The 19,044-nt window shown below is 41.5% G+C and overlaps 1 protein-coding gene across 7 annotated transcripts in view; it reads left to right on the forward strand.

Moving 5' to 3' along the window:
• PDE4D (phosphodiesterase 4D) overlaps positions 1-19,044 on the forward strand; it is a 1,672,581-nt gene that overhangs the window by 171,371 nt on the left and 1,482,166 nt on the right. The window lies entirely within an intron of this gene.

Below are 19,044 nucleotides of genomic sequence, written 5' to 3' on the forward strand. Positions count from 1 at the left end.
ATTTTGAATAACAGTGATCCTTTCTGTGTCTTATTTAGTTATTTTGATTAAGGATTTAATCTCTATAGTTAGACTGGGTAAGTATTGGAACGACTCCCTTATGACTTTCTAAGATCCCTGGGGAGGTACTTCTCTGTGCCTCAGTTTCCCCATCTGTAAAGTGGAGGTGATATTCTGAGGTAATATAACCTCAGAATGTTTCTCTCAGGACAATTGAGTTAATTCTAGTAGTGTACTTAAAACCATGTGTGGCATAGACTAAGTGCTTAGTACCTTTTAATATTGAAATACTATTTATTAGTGTTTTTCCTATGTATTATCTGTTTCTGTTGTTAAAAATCAGGAGACAGCATGATGTAAAGGAATAATGGTTGGACTAGAAAACAAAAGAGTAAGGGTCTATTCTCAGCTTTTTCTGTCAACTCCACTCATTTCTCTGAGCTCACTTTTCTTTATTTGTAAAAGACGGAGGTTGGAAGACAAAACCTTTGCCAGTCTTGGCTTTAATATTCTGGAAGCCTACCTTTTGCTTGGGGCTGGGGAGGTTGCTGATTTACATTAGTGGTCTTAGCTATACCCTGTTTTTCCCTGAAGAAAAGATAAACGGGCAAAAAGGGAAATCTGAAAACCTTTCCACTAGGCTTTATGAAAAGTGTGCTAAATGTTTTTGTTTACTTTTGCACAATTCCTTTCTTGGGCTGAAACGTACAAATCAATTGCTTATGTTCTCGTTGGATGGCTTATCTTTTCTTTTTGTGTATATCCAGTGATTTTTCATTTTTGGCATTTTAAAATCCCTTTTATAGAAAAATCAAAAAATTTTCATGCATCCATTTTATTTGTTAATGCTATAATCTGTATAAAACCAGCCCACTTAAATTCATTATTCATTTACATCATAAATATGACATGAAAATAAAGTAATAATTATATGATGTGCTATTTTCTTGTATCTTAACATATTTTTGAGGTCTGAAAATTGGTCCCTTTTCTAGTTTTGCCCTTAATCCAGTGCATGTTTCCTTTGATGAGTTATTTTTTATGCGCACACATGGGGGAGCTTTTGAGACACTGGTTTGGATGTTATACGTCAGTGGCTTTCCCAACAACTTGAGTCTGAGGTGATGGAACGGAGTTCTCCATCACGGGCAGCATAAGAAGCTGGAATTTCCTTAGTGTCTGTTGTCTGTTATGAGGTCCTAGGAACAATTCATTATTCTCTCCTAAAAGTAGCTGTGTATGTGCATTCTCAAGCAAAAAAAAAAAAAAAAAAAGAGGGGGGTGGTAAAAATTAAAAAGGAAAAAGGAAAGGAAGATTTTAGCAGATTTGTTTTCTGATGCCTCAGTAAGATGATTATGGGACCTAAAAGCATGGTGGAATAGAAGAAAAAATCCTACCTGAAAGGAGAAGAAGAAAAAGTGAAAGGTCAGAGTTGAGTCTGATGCTCTTGGCTTCTTGCTTTGTTTGCTGTTGGAGGAAAATGCAGAAAAATAGAAAGTGCTGTGTTAAGTGAAAAGAAGCCTCAGTTTCACAGGCCCTGAACTGGCTTTATCATTTTCTTTTTTTGGACCCAATTAAAAAAAATAATTTTTGATGTAAATAAACACATGAAAATAGCCCTGGTGGCAGCTGCACAGACACTGGGTATCATGGATGGCCGGGGCTGCCCTTTCCCCAGTTTATTTGGATTATCAACAGCATCATAGTCACGCCCAGATGCTTTGCTCATGAAGCAGGGTTTTAAATGCCTTTGAAAATGAAGATACTATGAGAAAATCAATACTGCTGATTTTTTGTTTTTACTGCTATTTATATATCAACAAAACCCCATTAGCAGTTACTTTACTTGTGTAAAGTCTATGGTATAGCTGGATTAATATAAATTTATATAAAATTAAACAGACCATTCTTTGTGATGGATGGGAAATAGGTAAAAGTAGCTTCCCCTTCTAACTGGTTTTGGCTTCCAAGGCAGCCAAATTATATTCTCTGCAGTTTATGTTTGACTCCTTGCCACTCCTTTTCTCTAATCTTTTCCTCAGGACTCTCTCTCTCACTCTTATGGTTTCAATCACCAACTGTATTACCGTCCTGGACTTCCATCACAGACTCCAATTGTACATTTTCTACCACTCACTGCACATTCCTACCTGGATATGGGAGTCAGATGTAGTTAATCAGGTGCCAAACTTACCTTCCTTCCTCCACTTGTCTGCTCAGCCTCCTCCTCTACTCCCCAGCTCAGGTCACCAATCCCTCCTGGCTTTCCCACTTCTACTCTTTTTTTAATAACTTTAGTTTATGTTGGAGTATATCCTGTTGGCAATGTTGGGATAGTTTCAGGTGCACAGCAAAGAAACTCAGCCATACATATGCATGTAGCCATTTCCCACCCCCCAGACCCTCTCCCATCCAGGCTGCCATATAACATTGAGCAGAGTTCCCTGTGCTATGCAGTAGGACCTTGTTGGTTATGCAGTTTTTAAACATAGCAGCGTGTACATGTCAATCCCAAACTCCCTCATTATCCCTTCCCCCCACCCTTCCCCCCTGGTAACCATAAGTTCATTTTCTAAGTCTGTGAGTGTTTCTGTTTCATAAATATTTGTATATTTGTATCATTTCTTTTTAGAATTCACATATGAGGGATGTCATACAGTATTTCTCTTTCTCTGACTTAATTTACTCAGTATGAAAATCTCCAGGTCCATCTGTGTTGCTGCAGATGGCATTCTTTCATTTTTTATGGTCGAGTAATATTCCATTGCACACATATACCATGACTTCTTTATCCATTCCTCTGTCAATAGACACTTATGTTGCTTCCATACCTTGGCTATTGTAAACAGTGCTGCAACGAACACTGGGGTGTGTGTATCCTTTTGGACCACGTTTTCCTCTGGATGTTTGTCCAGAAGTCCCACTTCTGCCCTTGAATTTTTTGAGCCACCTAGGCTTGAAAATTTGGGGTCACTTTTGACACTTGCCTGTCTCATGTTCTGTGCTATGTCGTGACACCCCAAGACCACCCTTAGGCTTGATGACGTGCTAAAAGAATACATCGACTCAGAAAAGCTAGTACACTCATGGCTATGGTTTACTGAAGTAAAAGGACAGAGATTAAGAGAAAAGGGAAAGATGCATTGGGCATGATTTCCAGGAGAAAACAGGCACAAGCTTCCAAAACTTTTTTCCCAGGGGAGTCGCATGGCTGTGCTTAATTCTCTGAGCAATGACGTGTGATGCGATGTGCAACCAGGGAACCAGCAGAGCTCACCTGAGCCCTGGTGTCCAGGGTTTTTATTAGGAATCAGTCATGTAGACATGCAGTGCCAATGTGATTTATTTCAGTTGTTCAGACTCCAGATCCCCAGGAAAAGACAGGAATTCACTGTGAATCATACTGTTAGTATAAACTATTTGACCAGACTGATACTGCTTGGCTCAAGGCTTCAGGCATATAACACTTTTACCCGGCAGACTATTCTAAGGACTCAGAGCTCAGCTACTAAGAGCTGGCCAAGTCCTGGAGACAGGACATTTTTGAGAACATGCAGGATTTGAGGAACCCAGCTCTGTTGAGTTAACCTTACAATCATCAGGTTTTATTGGTTACTGGCAAAAATGGGTAAGAGCACATACTTTGGTGTTAAACAGGTATGTTTCTAGCTCTATGAGGATTAAATGAGATGTAGTTAAGAGAAGAGTGGACATATAAATACTAAATGAATGTTAGATGATGGTTTTTTGTTGTTATAATTAGTATTGTGTCTGCCCTTTCCTATCCAGTGCTGCATCTGTCCATCTAGTCTAAGACCTTATTGGCTTCGCTTTCATGGTACGTTAGCTTCCCACATCAGTGAACCTAGGAAGTTCTACGGCAATAATGGTCCCCAAATCTGAGCAGCTTGCAGACACAGGAGGGTCTCTCAATCCGTACTTACTCATTCTGAGTCAGCTGCAGCTCTGCTCCATGTGGTTGTCATCCTGGGACCCAGACTGAAGGAACAGCTCTGCTTTGGGATATTATAAAAGAGCATGTGATAGAACCATTTACAGGCTCTTAAAGTTTTTCTTGAAAATGGCATGTTTTCTATGCATTCCCATATAATTGTCTAAAGAATGCCATGTAGGCAGACCTAAGGCTAATGGATTAGGAGTATATAATGTTCCCTTGGCAGGTGGTGGTGAGTGTTTGGATAATAATATAATGTCACCTTTCCTAGCTGGCCTCTCTGCCTCCAGGCTCCTCCTACTCTCGTCACACTCCAGTCTATTCTGTTGACTATCACCAAGTCTATATCCGCAAAGCTCAGTGTTGGTGAGTTATTTCCCTTCTCTAAAATTGCCTTAATTCACCATCTTCTACTGACTAGTCAAGTAAGCTCCTTTTTAAGTTCAACCACTCATGGCTCTCCTGTGCTCCAGTTAAACCTGAATATTCACCAACCCTGGGCCTATTTTATCTTAGCACCTCGGCACTATTGCTCACGACAGCCATTTACTGAGAAGGATGACAAGTGCCTTACTCATAGTCATGCCTGAAACATGTGATGAATGAATGGAAAAATAAATGTTGCTCCGGTGTTACAAAGAAACCCAACTGCTATTCAATGACAGGGAGGCCAGTCAGGGGAGTGTGGGGAGGTAAAGATCCAACTCATGCTTTTCTCACAAGCCAAGTCCTGAGGTGGGATATGCAGGAAGGGTGTCTTCTTCTAATTAACACATAAGCAGTGAATAGTATGGCAGTGGCCTTCCTTCTAGGGTCTTTGTATATTAAAAGGAAACCTCCTGTAGAGGATCTTTGTGCGCCCAAAGGACCATACAATGTGGAAGTCATCACAGAGCAGCAGGAAAAAAACTGTTGTTTAGGGTCTGCTTTTTTTGTAAGTTTCATGTCCTGGGCCACCAAGTCACCGACCTACTCAGCCTCCTTTGAATATCTGTGTCTCAGGGACCCTTCATGAGATGGAGCTCTTATGCCACTTTGGGTTTCATGAGAAGGGACCCATGGGCTTGGCTGTCTTTGCCCATTTAAGTTTTAGTTATCCTGAGGGCAGCACCCCTCTTACTGGAGAAAATAGCTCTTGAGGCCAAAAATAGCAGACTGAGAGTAAAGGATGAATAAAAGTAACTGGATCTATTTCACTTGGTAAAAAGAGATAAAGCCTGGCTTCATGAAAGCGTTCCTAAAAATAAAAGTCAATCCCTGGCAGTGCAGCAAATAAGCCAAAACGGCTTCTTGGGTGAGTGATTTTTAAGGTTTTTTTTTTTTTTTTTTTTCCTGGTTACAATTTTAAAAAGCTTCTCTAAAAGAAATCTGTTCCAAATTCAGTTACTAAAAGGGAGTGATGCCGATTAGTGGGAAGGAGAGCCAGAGGACTTCGGTGGCCCCAGGCGGTAACTGTGAACGTGGGGGAGGCTTCCTTGCTCCCTGGGAGTCCGCTCTCAGCCGGGCTGTGCCTAACAGCTCTAGAGCTGATGAAACCATTGTCCAAGCTGTCAGCAACGAGTTGGTTTTAACTTTTTAAGCAATATTTTACTTAGGCTTCTACTTTGTGTCAAGAGCGCTAAGTTTTTAGATGACTAAGGTAATAAACCAAGCAGAGTAAACTCAGTGTCATCTGTGTTAAGGTATTAACTCCAGCACTAATGAGATGCTGAGTAGCAAGACAGAGATGATTAGTGGACACAGAATAAAGGAATTGAGGACGTAAACTTTTACATCCTTACATATTAGGATTAGGAGTAGTGTGCCTGCATACTCAGTCATGTCTGACTCTTCATGACCCCGTGGACTGTAGCCTGCCAGGCTCCTGTGTCCATGGGATTTCCCAGAAAAGAATAAATACTGGGGTGGGTTGCGATGCTCTCCTCCAGGGGATCTTCCTGACCCAGGGGTTGAACCTGTGTCTACTGTGTCAGCTGCATTGGCAGGCAGATTCTTTACCATTTAGCCACCTGGGAAGCTCATTAGAGTGTGGAGCTAATTAGAGTGTGGAGTCTGAAAAGAGAGACCTAGCCTTGAATTAGAGAGAAGATGAAGTTTGATCAACTCAACATATGTCCCCCTCACTCGTGGGAAAACTCCAGGGCCATTTGTGTTGTCATTAAATAGTCTTACTAAAAATAATTTAATGAAATACCAATGTGTCTGTGGCATCCTTGTCATTACCAGGATACAGCCATTCACACTTCATATTTATGGGCTCCAAGTCTGCTCTGAAATTCCTTCACACACGACTTTAGCCATCATGACTTGCCAGTGGACAAAACAATAGAATCTTCTTATAGAACCCTAAGGATCTTGTCACTGTTCCCAAGCCTGAGGAGACTTTCTGGAACAAAGTCAAAGGGAGACAAAATGTTGCCTCCATTGTGTGTATATTCTGTATATAGAAAAGATTTTTATATTTCCCTTTGAAGAAAACATCCTTTTCAGGAATGGCTTTTCTTCTATAGTCTTATAAAATGTATTAAGTAATTTATTTAAAATTTGCTTTTTCTTCTTTTTATTTGAATGAACCTTCTCCTCCTTTCACATGGATGGGTAGTCATTTAATTATCAAATGAGAAGGATTTGGGTCTTTTAGATCTTCCTTTAATGGGGAGTGATATGTCTATTGATAACCATGGTAGTTCCCCTCTGGGAGAATCCTTTGTAGTTCTGTGGCCTTGAAAGTGGATACTGAGCTTTCTGTGTGAGTGGTCACTCCTGAGATCTTTGACTAAGCTGACAGGTCATTTTTCATCAAGGCCTGAGTTGGCCTCCCTGTCTGCTGTGGCTGGGGAACATGCTGGGTCAGAAATTGAAGCTGGAAACTTTTGCGTTAAGTCCCTTCAGTCGTGGCTGACTCTTTGTGACCCTATGGACTGTAACCCGCCAGGTTCCTCTGTCTGCAGGATTCTCCAGGAAAGAATACTGGAGTGGGTTGCCATGTGCCCTCCTCCAGGGGATCTTCCTGACCCAGGGATCAAACCCGCATCTCTTGAGTCTCCTACATTGCAGGCAGATTCCTTACCACTGAGCCACCTGGGAAACCCGCCAAAACTTTTGCAGTGCTCTATCCAGATTCTGTTTCTTTAGAATGGTCAAAGTAGAACTGTTCTTCAGCTCATTCATGTTATTTATGGCAGTGATAATACAGTAATAATACAGCCCAGAACTTCTGCTCCTTTGCTCATTTACTCTGGAATGTTTGAGTGCTTGCAGTGTGCTGAGCAACGTGCTAGATCCTGGAGGTTCAGTAATAGGGTCTAAGTCAGAGTAAGTCTTGTTCTCCTAGTGTCTAACATAGTTATAATTGATGGGAGAAGATAGACAGTCAGGCTGCTCCAGTATATTGTGACGAGGGCCGTGATGAGGAAGCACGGTGAGCCCGGCAGGGATATTCAAAAGGATTTGATTGTCTGTGTGAACCAGGAAGTGTGTCAGATGCTGAGTTTACAGTTAACTAGCAAAATAGACATTGCCTCTGCTGTCTTGATACTTAGGATTCTGGAAGACTGGTTTTGATTGAATGATCACATAAATGCAAATAGGTGACATTGCTGTAAAGAAAACATGTGGTATGATAAAAGAATCTCCTAGGGAATCTAATTTAGACTGAGGGTTCTGGGAACATGAATTGGGGAAGACATTTAGGCTGAGACGTGAGTTATGAGTAGGAGCTGGTCAACTGCAATGAGGGGAGGAAAGGGCTCCAGGTGGAAAGACAATCCTCTGCTGAGGCTGGTGGCAGCAAAAGCGTGAAGGTTCACAGTGCAGGATGTTTGAGGGGTGGGGGCAGAGAGAGTCAGGGGTTCCACTGGGTTGTGGCCAGGGTCAGATCACAAGGAGCCTTCTCAGCCATAGGAAGGAGTCTTGACTTTTCTTGGGGGGTGGGGTGGGGTATGGGAGCTTTTGAAGTGTTTGAGCAGGAAGGAGACACGATCAGGTTTGTGCCTTTAAGAAGGTCATGTGGTTTCAGGAGTAGATTAAGTTGTGGGACAAGTCAGGGGGCGTGGAGACTAGTTAGGAGGGTGCTGCAAGAACCAGGAGTAAGAATTTCAGTAGGGAGTATTGGTGGGTGTGTGGGCCCTTGCACCAGTGCCTGGCTCGGGTCCTAGCCTGTCACTCAGTAGCTGGACAGCTCCGAGCAGTCACTGTGCTTCTGTGGGCTGCTGGTCTTGTTTCTGTAAAATAGGGGTGATAGTACTAATGCCTGTTTCTTGGGTTGCCATGGGATAATCACCATTTAGTGCTCAGAGCCGCTTGTGGGTGAGGTGTTTGTGCACTGTGTTTTATGCTGGCTGGGCCCTGCTGAAAGGCTCAGGATTGGAGGGCCAGTGCAGGTGGGAGCCCGCTCTCTATTTACAACCCCTGTGCCCTGGAGGGAGTTTAACCTTCCTGGAGGAGCAGATGCCTGTTTAAATTCATAAATTCATTCGTCCTAAAGGAGCATTGTTTTTGTAGTTTGGACAAAGTTACCTTGGGTAGCAAAGCCCTGCCTGGCACATATAAGTACTCAATCAATGTTATCTGTTATTAGTGGCTGTGTGTGACTTTGTACAAATCAGTGAACCTTTCTATGCCCATTTTCTTATCTGTAAAATGAGAAAATAATGGCCCCTGTGTAATAGAATTGGTTATAAGAATTAATGAATTAATATACGCTCAAGACTTAAAATAGTGCCTGGCATGAATAAATATGTGTACTAAAAAGATACACAAGAGCTTTATTCATTCAGCGGCATTTGTGAGTCCACTGTATGCTGGGCACAGAGCTGAAACTTGGAAGAAAGAAGAAATGTCTCTATCCTCATGAGGTAAACAAAAACTTAGCTTGATAATTAATTAAAACTCTCATAAGTGTTATGAAAATAAAGTCTAAGAGAGAAAGAAGCAATTAGGAATATTTGAAAATGTTTAGCTAGAAATAGGAATAGCAAGAATCTGATTAGATATAGGAGATGATCCTCATGGCAGGATCCTGTCTCCCAACTTCATAGCTGGACTCCTAAGGATGGGTCTGATTACCTAGCTAACTTTGTGTGTGATTTGGGAAATGAATTCAGATAGAAATGAAAATGTACTATATTTAAAAATTATTTGGTGCACTGAAAAATTCCCCAAAGTTTATATAGAGAAAATGCATATATAGTCAACTGATTTTAAGCTTGTTATATAATTTATAAGATTTGAAATAGCAAATGAGTTTTGTAAACTGGAAGCAATGTCCTTATTATCTATGTGGAGAAGAGATACATGAAAGTATCCCATGTGATTTTGCTTGCTTTGTCTTATTTGTTTTCCTGTTTAAATCTGACAGGGTCATGGGTGAATCAGATGACCTTCTCTGGGCAATATCTGAAACACTGTGGAGAGGGTACATGATGGAATATTCATGGGCACCTTTAGCAGTTTAGGATTGCTCTCAGACTGAATTCTTATTCAGAGCTGTGCTGAGGGCTTGGGTACCCTAGGCAACACAGAAGTTTCTTTGATATGCTCCTTCGTGTTTCCTCTGTTTTAAATCCCCAAGTGAAATTGCACCTGGATCTGTAGCTCATGTCATTCCTCTTTACTCTGCCCTTTCTGCTTCATTCTTCCTAACAGACCATAAAGGTGATCATGTTTTGGGGGAGCAAGAAAAAGTGCCAGTTGGAATTTATAGGCATGCAGGAGAAAACTGCTTTGCTTTGCCATGGGAATGTTACAATGTTGGCTATGAGTTGTTTGGATTTTGAAGTCTTGTTTTTTTCCAAAGATTTTTTTTTTAATTTAGACCATTTTTAAAGTCTTTATTGAATTTATTATATTGCTTCTGTATTATGTTTTGGTCTTTTGGCTGGCAGGCATGGGGGATCTTAGCTCCCTGACCAGGGATCAAACCTGTACCCCTGCATTGAGGTGAAGTCTTAACCTCTAGATTATCAGACAAATCCCTTTGTTTGGTTTTTGAACTGAAGAAACTGTAGCAACATTATTAGGTAAATTAACAATTGTAGCTCAACCATTTTTTCAAGAAAAGAAAGGCTTATTAAGAGTATTGAGGGCTGTGCAAGGTAGAATAATGCCCATCTTCCTTCCTCCTTCCCCCACTTTCAAGATATCCACATCCTAACCCCTGGAACCTGTGAATGTGCTGTGTTATCTGGCAAAGGGGAATTAAGGTTGGAGATGGAATTAAGGTTGATAATTAGATGACTTTGAGATGCAGAGGTTATCCTAGATTATCTGGAAGGCTTCCCTGGTGACTCAGATGGTAAAGAACCTGCTTGCAATGCAGGAGACCCAGGTTTGATCCTGGGGTTGGGAAGATCCCCTGGAAAAGGGAATGGCAGCCCACTCCAATATTCTTGCCTGAAGATTTGCATGGACAGAGAAAAGATTTCCATGTCCATTTCCATGGACAGATTTCCATGGCAGGCTACAGTCCATGGGGTTGCAAAGAGTCGGAAGTGATTGAGCGACTCACACACATAATGTAATTGCACGGGTGCTCAAGAGTAGAAGAGGGAGGCAGTGGTATAACACGAAGTGTCAGAATGACGCAGCATGAGACAGTCTCCACCAGTCCTTTCTGGGTTTTAAAGATGGAGAAAGAGGGCCATAAGTCAAAGAATAAGAGCAGCCTCCACAAGCTAGAAAAGGAAAGAAAGCGAGTTCTCTTCTGAGCCCCCAGAAAGGGATGCAGCTCTTCCAACTCCAATTTAGGCCATTGAGACCCATTCTGGACCTCTGATGTCCATAGCTGAAAGACAGTACATTTGTATTGTTTTAAGTCACTAAATTTGTGATAATCTGTCCCAGTGGCTAACCAACCAGACCTGACAATTTTAAGTTGTTAAGAATCTGGAAAACTGTGGAGTCTATACTTGTAAGAGAAACAATGTTAAATGCAAGTATCCTGTAGATCTTAGACAGCTGTCATTTTGTTCTCTAACAATCTAGAGAAGAGGTAGCAAACTGAAAAACTGTCAGTCTAGTGAGGTGGTATAAATGCATGAGACCAGCCTGGTGGAAAAGAGGGAAGGGAGAGGAGTGTGGCTAACCAGAGAGTTCACGGCCAGGCTCGGGGAGCAAGGAGGGGCAGTGGCTGCTCATTTCCAGGTGATCTGTTGCTGTGAGGGAACGTGAGCAGTATTGCCAGATCTTCCAAGTTCTTTCAGAGCAGCACCAAAGTTTGAAATTTTAGTGTAAATTATTCTAATATTTAACTCAAGACTGTTTAAATAAAAACCAACAACTAACCAACCAACCAGATCCCTTTTAGAGTGTACGGTGATGCTGCTAAGCTGCTAAGTCACTTCAGTCGTGTCCGACTCTCTGCGACCCCATAGACGGCAGCCCACCAGGCTCCCCCATCCCTGGGATTCTCTAGGCAAGAATACTAGAGTGGGTTGCCATTTCCTTCTCCAGTGCACGAAAGTGAAAAGTGAAAGTGAAGTCGCTCAGTCGTGTCCGACTCTTAGCGACCCCATGGACTGCAGCCTACCAGGCTCCTCTGTCCATGGGATTTTCCAGGCAAGAGTACTGGAGTACAGTGATACAGGGAAATTAATAATTGAGCTAGTCAAGAATCAGCATCAGGCTTGATTGCAGAAGTCAAAGGTTTTTTTCCTTCTCCTCCTTAATAAAGTAAAAGGAGGAGGTTAAAAATGGTGGAGAGATAAAAGGATATGGAAAAAAATAATATTTACCAAGTGCAAAATACCTACTAGACATTGAAGAAGGGATTTAAAGCACACAATCCTTTAATTCTTGTAACAATTTTGTGAGGTAAGCAATGCTCTCACTTCCACGTAAGAAACCTGAGTCCAAATGAGGTCAAATAACTTGCACTTGGCCATATAGATAGTAAGTGGCAAACAGAACTCAACACATTTTCCCAGGGATTCAGGGTTTTGGAGAGAAGGAAGACCAGTGCTTCCTGTGAAGCTGGAGAGAAGGCTGAACTGGTAAGAACTGTAAGGGAACAACAGATGCTCACACAGTAGGAACTTCCCTTTACTGCAAAGTAAGATTATGTGGGGACCTCACAGGTAGGTTTGTAATGAAGCATGTGTCTGACTGGATTACTTCAGGAGAGAAGAGGCTGGCCTCCACTAGGTGATTGAGTCTTGATGTGGGAATGTTTGGTGGACAGTGACAAAGGCCCACAAGCAGGATGGCTTTGAGTGGAATGTGTGTACACCCCCTTGGTTCTTATGGCAGCATCCTTCATAAGTTTAACCAGAGAGGAGCTGAATGACTGAGACTGACCATTGGCTAAGTAAAAGCTCAAATGTTAAGAAATATGGGTGGGGGCTTCCCTGGTGGCTCAGTGGTAAAGAATCCACCCGTGCAAGAGACATGAGTTCAATTCCTGATCATGAAAGATCCCACATGCCTAGGGGATCTAAGCCCATCCATCCCAGCTACTGTGTTCTACAGCCTGGGAGCCACAACGATTGAGCCCATGTGCTGCAACTGAAGCCTGCGAGCCCAGAGCCCATGCTCCACAACAAGGGAGATCACAGCAATGAGAAGCTCATGCACTGCAACCAGGGGGTAGCCCCTGTTCACTGCAGCTAGAGGAAAGCCTGCACAGCAATGGAGACCCAGCACAGACAAAAGCAAACAAACGAAAAAGGAAATCTGGGTAGTTCAACCTCATCAGTCCCTAGGAAATGTAAATTAAATCCACAGGACCACATTGATGCTATACTACTACATCCATCGGATTGGCTAAAATGGAAATGACTGACAGCTTCCCAGGTGGCGCTAGTGGTAAAGAACCTGCCTGCCAGTGTAGAAGACATAAGAGACGTGGGTTCGATCCCTGAGTGGGGAAGATCCCCTAGAGAAGGGCATGGCTACCCACTCTAGTATTCTTGCCTGGAGAATCCCATGGACAGAGGAGCTTGGTGGGCTACAGTCCACAGGATTGCAAAAAGTCAGACACAACTGAAATGACTTAGCATGCACTGCTGAGAATGAGAGGCAATAGAAACCCTGCTGGTAGGAGTATAAATTAGTAGATTCACTTTGGGAAGCTTTTCAGTATCTGTGAAAGAGCATATATAATAACCTAGGGTCTAAGATTTCAATTCCTAGGTGCATATCTAGCAAAACTCTGTACATTAGACCACCAAAAGACATGTGCAAGAATGCTCATAGTAACATTATTTGTAATAGCAAAAAATGAAAGCAGCTCACTAATTTGTGGTATAGTCAAAACATAACTTACCATGCAGCAATACAGAGGAATGAGAGACAGTCACACACAATATGGATGAATCTCAAGAACACCGTGTGGAGAAAAGAAGCCCACCCAAAGCATGTATGCTGTATGATTTTGTTCATATGAAGCTTAGAAACAGACCTTTGGCCTCAGGATTCAGGATCGTGATTAACTTTAAGGGGAAAGGATAACTGAGATGCAACGTAAGAGGGGGCTTCTAGATGCTGCAGTGTTCTAATTTTAAAAATTTTGTGAAAATCCATTGTCCTTCTCTGTGCTTATATTTTATTTCAATACAGAAAAAAAAGAACATATGGCCTGGAGGGAAGGCTGGAATCATGACAGGGCAGTATTGAAATTGTTAACAAGTGCATTCAGCAGAAAAGTTCGAATTATTGAATGTGTCCTCAGTTATATTGGATGCGGGGGACTGGGAGAAATTAGGGACATGATGGTTGTGGTGGAAGAGGAAGAATTACTACCTTTCTAGATAATGGATGTAGAGAGCATCTTGATACGATGAATCTGCTGTGTAGCTGTTACGGGACTGAAGATAGAATATTCATCATCTGTGTGACTGTGTCCTGTCCTGTTTCATGAGTCAAGCCATTTTCATAGTGCAACATGGGGAGGAGTCAGTAGTTTAATTCAGAGTGGATATAGTGGAGACCCTGACAGCTCATATTTTGACCTTATCTCATTTTTGCTTGTTAACTAGGCACTAGACCTCTGTATAGGGAGACTGATAGCTGCATTACCATGTTAAGCAACTTATAGGTGATGTAAAAGATTTTGCTCTAGTTGTGAGCTTGAACCTGGCTTTTTCTGGTCTGTGGTCTCCTAGCAAGAGAAATGTAACAGTTAAGTTCCCCATGTGGCTTTAAAAGGGAGACAATTCTTTCTTATGTATACGCTGAAAGTACCTTTTTTTCTTTTCCTCAGAAAACTAGGTTTAAGATCTTTGTCTTAGTAATATCTATTTGCTACTTAGGTATTTTGGTTAAAACAGAAAGACCATTTGTCTCTTGAATCAAAGGTTAAAAAATTTTTCTTAATGGATTATATTCATTCCTAAGGTTGCTTTCCAGTTATCATGGGTAACCAACTCTAAGGCAGAGGATGAGGAAATTAAGGGCAGTGTTGCATTTTCTTTCCTCATATTGCTTCTTACTTTTTTGGGTTGATTTGTATTCTATCTTTCCTTATATTTTATCTCTAATGGTTGATGAAGATAATTTCTAAATAAGTTTCATTTACATTTTCTTCCTCAGCTCCAGAGGTTCTGTTGAATGCAATCTGCGACATATATTAGGATACCTGTGAAGTGAAGTGAAGTGAAAGTCATTCAGTCATGTCCGACTCTTTGCAACTATACAGTCCATGGAATTCTCCAGGTCAGAATACTGGAGTGGGTAGCTTTTCCCTTCTCCAGGAGATCTTCCCAACCCAGGGATTGAGCCCAGGTCTCCCTCATTGCAGGTGGATTCTTTACCAACTGAGCTGTCAGGGAAGCCCTGGACACCTGTAATGGAATACAAATAATCCATTACATAGCACATACCTAAAGGGACCTTCCCTCCTGTCTCAGTGGTACAGAACCTGCCTGCCAATGCAGGAGACATGGGTTTGATTCCTGGGTTGGGAAGATCCCTTGGAGAAGGAAATTGGCACCCACTCCAGTATTCTTGCATGGAAAGCCCATGAAAGAGGATCCTGGCAGGCTACAGTCTATGGGGTTGCAGAAGAGTTGGGTGTGACTTAGTGACTAAACCACAACAACAAAGGGACCTTTAATTGATCATGAAAATTGAGATCTTTTGAGAATAAAAAGATGTGCTATTGATCATTATGCTGAACAACAGATGTGACGCAGCACTGTCATGTGTAAATAGGGATGTACGGTTGCCCTGCCCAGAGCTCTTCTGGCGGGAATAAGCCTTGTGAAGTCTCCGTTCTGTTAGGGATGCTGCTTACCTGGCCCACCCGCTCTTGGCGGGATGACTCACAGATATTAACTCAGTTCTCTCCAGTGATACAATACTGGATACGTACAAATACTACATGACAGGTTTTGGATATTACCTTCTAATTCCTCCCAGTTGAAATCCTGGCAAAAGCCTGTAACTGAATATCACCAACAGAATGGCCTCTATTCATGTCTGACCTGATTTTTCCTCCTTATTTTCTTGACTTTCGTTTTTCAGGATCTCATGACTGTGAGCAGACAATTCTCAGCCTTGTTAAACATAGAATTTTTTTTCCAATGATGAGGTTGGGAAGTCAGTATGGCATGCAGTGTGTTTGCTACTCGTTGCTTCTCACTGGGCCCAGCTCCCCTGTGATGGGCTGCCAGGCAGGTCTCACTTTCTTCCTCCTTGGTCCTTGAATCAGCTGACTCACTCTTCTATCTGTGCACTCTATTCTCAGCAGTGGGAGTTGTTAGGAATCTGAGGGCTTAATTACACTCCATCCTTTCTCTGTGTCCTAGACCAATAGAGAAATAAAGACATAGAAGTCAGGGAATGATATATTTTTCAAGTTTTTGACTTATTTATGTTAGTGAATTAAAATTACACTATTAGAAAGTGGAAGTGAAAAGTGAAGTGAAAGTGTTAGTCACATAGTCGTGTCCAACATTTTGTGATCTCATAGACTGTAGCCCGCCAGGCTCCTCTGTCCATACAGAATACTGGAGTGGGTTACCATGCCCAGGCTCCTCTGTCCATACAGAATACTGGAGTGGGTTACCATGCCCTTCTCCAGGGGATCTTCCTGACCCAAGTATTGAATCCGGGTCTTCTGCACTGCGGGCAGATTCTTACCAACTGAACCACGAGGATTAGCAATGTATGTGCAAAGGGATTTAATGCATCATAGTATGTACAGTTATCATTAAAAAGTCAGGATGTAAGTCACAATGACTATAAACATAAAATCTATATTAGAACATTCTCCAGGGACTTCTCTGGTGGTCCAGTATTTAAGACTTTGTGCTTTCACTGCAGGAAGTGCAGATTTGATCACTGGTCAGGAAATTAAAACCTCACATGCCATTGTGGCATGGCTGAAATTACAGCCAAACCAAATTTAAAAAAAAACAAGAAAACATCCTCCATAAGTAATACATTGGACTGTTTTAGTTCACAGTTGTCATTTGAGAATCTGATGATCACTGTCCTTCATTTTATGATCCCTCAAAATCACCTGGACAGATATATATAAATAGGAGAGGAAATTTCATTATGTATAATTTCCCTTTGGTCTATCTTGTTAATATCCATTTATTTACTTCTATTGAGTTGCCCAAAAAGTTTGAGAGCTTTGAAGAGCTCATTTAAGTATCATAAAGAATCTCTTCTTTAATCCTGACACATCTTCGTTATGGAGCTGGGCCCAGTGGGCTTCCCACCATTTTTCCTCACAGTGGACTTACTTTCTCTGTCCCCAAGCAGCTAGTTCTGCCCCTGTGGATTTAAATAAGGAGAACAGAAGAACATCTGTGATTTCAGGATGGTAGTTTATGGTGAAAGGGAGGGTGAAAAGTAGAGGGGAGAAGAGTTACAGATAGCTAGAAGGAGGAAGAAAGAGGCATGGAAAGAGGAGGAGGAGAGAGGAAGAAGACAGAGAGAGGGTGATGGAGAGGGTGTGATGGAGTGGTCCAGATATTGAGAAGAAGGGAGCGAGGGAAGGAGAGAGAAAGAGAGACTGAGGAAGAGGGGGACCCAACAAGCAGATAATCCTTTTCTCTACCCATAATGGAAAATGGAGGAATGGCAGAGCAAGGGAAGGATACCTCCTCCAGAGTACCAGTAGGTGGCTGTGAGAATTCCTAGTTTATGTATTAAAGTGAGATTTTGGGAGAAGGAAAAAAGGGACCCCCCGCCCCCAACATGTCCTGCTACCCGCCCCCCCCCCCACCAGCCAACAAAGGTCATGATGTTCCCTGTGAAACTCCTCTAAGTACCTCTCAAGATGGCAATGCCCAGAACCTTACTATTCAACCATCTCATGTACTGTGTCCTAGGGGCTACAGTGAGAACCCTGGACAACTGCAATGCCTTTCCAACATTGTCGCATATGAAGGAATATGAAGTCGCATCTTTGTCCCTGTAAATTGAAACAGAACACCAGCTCTCTTTAGGAGAAGGGTATAACACTTTTATGTTAGATGAAGACAACTTTATTATTACTGTTGTTATTTTATGAAAGGGAAAATTGCATGACTACATTTTGAAATGTTTGCAAATGTTTTGTCCTTGGGTAAAACCAGGGAATGGGAGAAGATCAAAGATATTTCAGAGATGCAAAATGAATTTCTTTCTCCATAATGCTTCTTTCATTTCCACTATCTATAAGATCTGAAAAAGAACATTCAGCGATGACATACATTATTCAAAAGTATTTTCTCTGGAGAGGGCAGAGCTTTTCTTAACCTCCTTCTAGGTCAGGGCAGCTATGTCAGGTCAAGTGGAAGCATGAGGTCATCTTGGGGCTGGAGTCTTAGTCCTGATGATTCCTCTAGGAGAGTCGAAGGGATACTTGACATTTGTTACTTCCACTGGACTGGGAAAATATCCCTTCTGTGTTAAGTGCTTGTTCTTCAGATTCAAAAAGCACAGAAGACTGTACTGACAAACTTGATGAGCAAGGCCGTCAGGATTCCCACTGAAAGCTCAGAGTATCAAGGTCTCAGCAGGCACGAGAAACACAAAATTGAACAGTGAGTTAGGACAGGGGAAATTGCAGGGCAGTAAGACTGGCACAACTTGTTGAAATTCATGTTCCATTAAGGAGTAGGAAAAAATTACCTTGAATGGGCTACTTAAGATGGAAAAAAAAAGAAATTGTATTTTCAAAGTTTTCATTTGATATAGACTTCTTATTGACACAAAATTCTTATAAAAGCCCAAAATGAGCAGAAGATCTAAATAGGCATTTCTCTAAAGAAGACATAAGATGCCCAAAATTGCTAATTATTAGAGAAATGCAAATCAAGACTGTAAAGAAATACCACCTCATACCAGGCAGAATGGCCATCATCAAAACGTCTACAGACAATAAATGCTGGAGAGGATGTGGAAAAAAGGGGACCCTCATGCACTGCTGGTGGGAATGCGAATTGGTGCAGCCATATGAACAACAGTATGGAGGTTCCTTAAAAAACTAAAACTAGAGCTACCACATGACCCTGCAATCCTATGCCTGGGCGTATATCTGGAGAAGGCAAAGACTCTAATCTGAAAAGATACATGTTCTCAGATGTTTAGCACTATGTACAATAGCCAAGACATGAAAGCAACCTTAAATGTTCATCAACAGATGAATTGATAAAGGTGATGTCATGTATATGTGTGTCTATATATATACATATACACACATGATGGAATATTACTTAGCCATAAAGGAGTGAAATGACATTTGAAACAACATGGATGGACCTAGAGATTATCCTACTAAGTGAAGTAAGTGAGAAAAAGACAGACAGATATCATCTGGTATTATTTATTTGTGGAATCTGAAAAAAATGATACAAATAAACTTATTTACAAGACAGAAATAGACTCATAAGACATAGAAAACAAATTTATGGTACCAAAGGGGAAAGAGGGAGAGGTCAATTAGGAATTTGGGATTAACATAAACACACTACTATATAGAAAATAGATAAACAGCAGGAACCTACTGTATAGCACAGGGAACTATATCTTATAATAACCTATAGTGGGAAAGAATTTGAATATGAATATATATATGTGTGTGTATAATAACAGAATCACTTTGCTGTACACCTGCAACATTGTAAATTTAACTATACTTCAAAAAATAGTAAAA

This window comes from Bubalus bubalis, chromosome 19 (assembly GCF_019923935.1).
Source record: "Bubalus bubalis isolate 160015118507 breed Murrah chromosome 19, NDDB_SH_1, whole genome shotgun sequence".
In the NCBI taxonomy this organism is placed as follows: domain Eukaryota; kingdom Metazoa; phylum Chordata; class Mammalia; order Artiodactyla; family Bovidae; genus Bubalus; species Bubalus bubalis.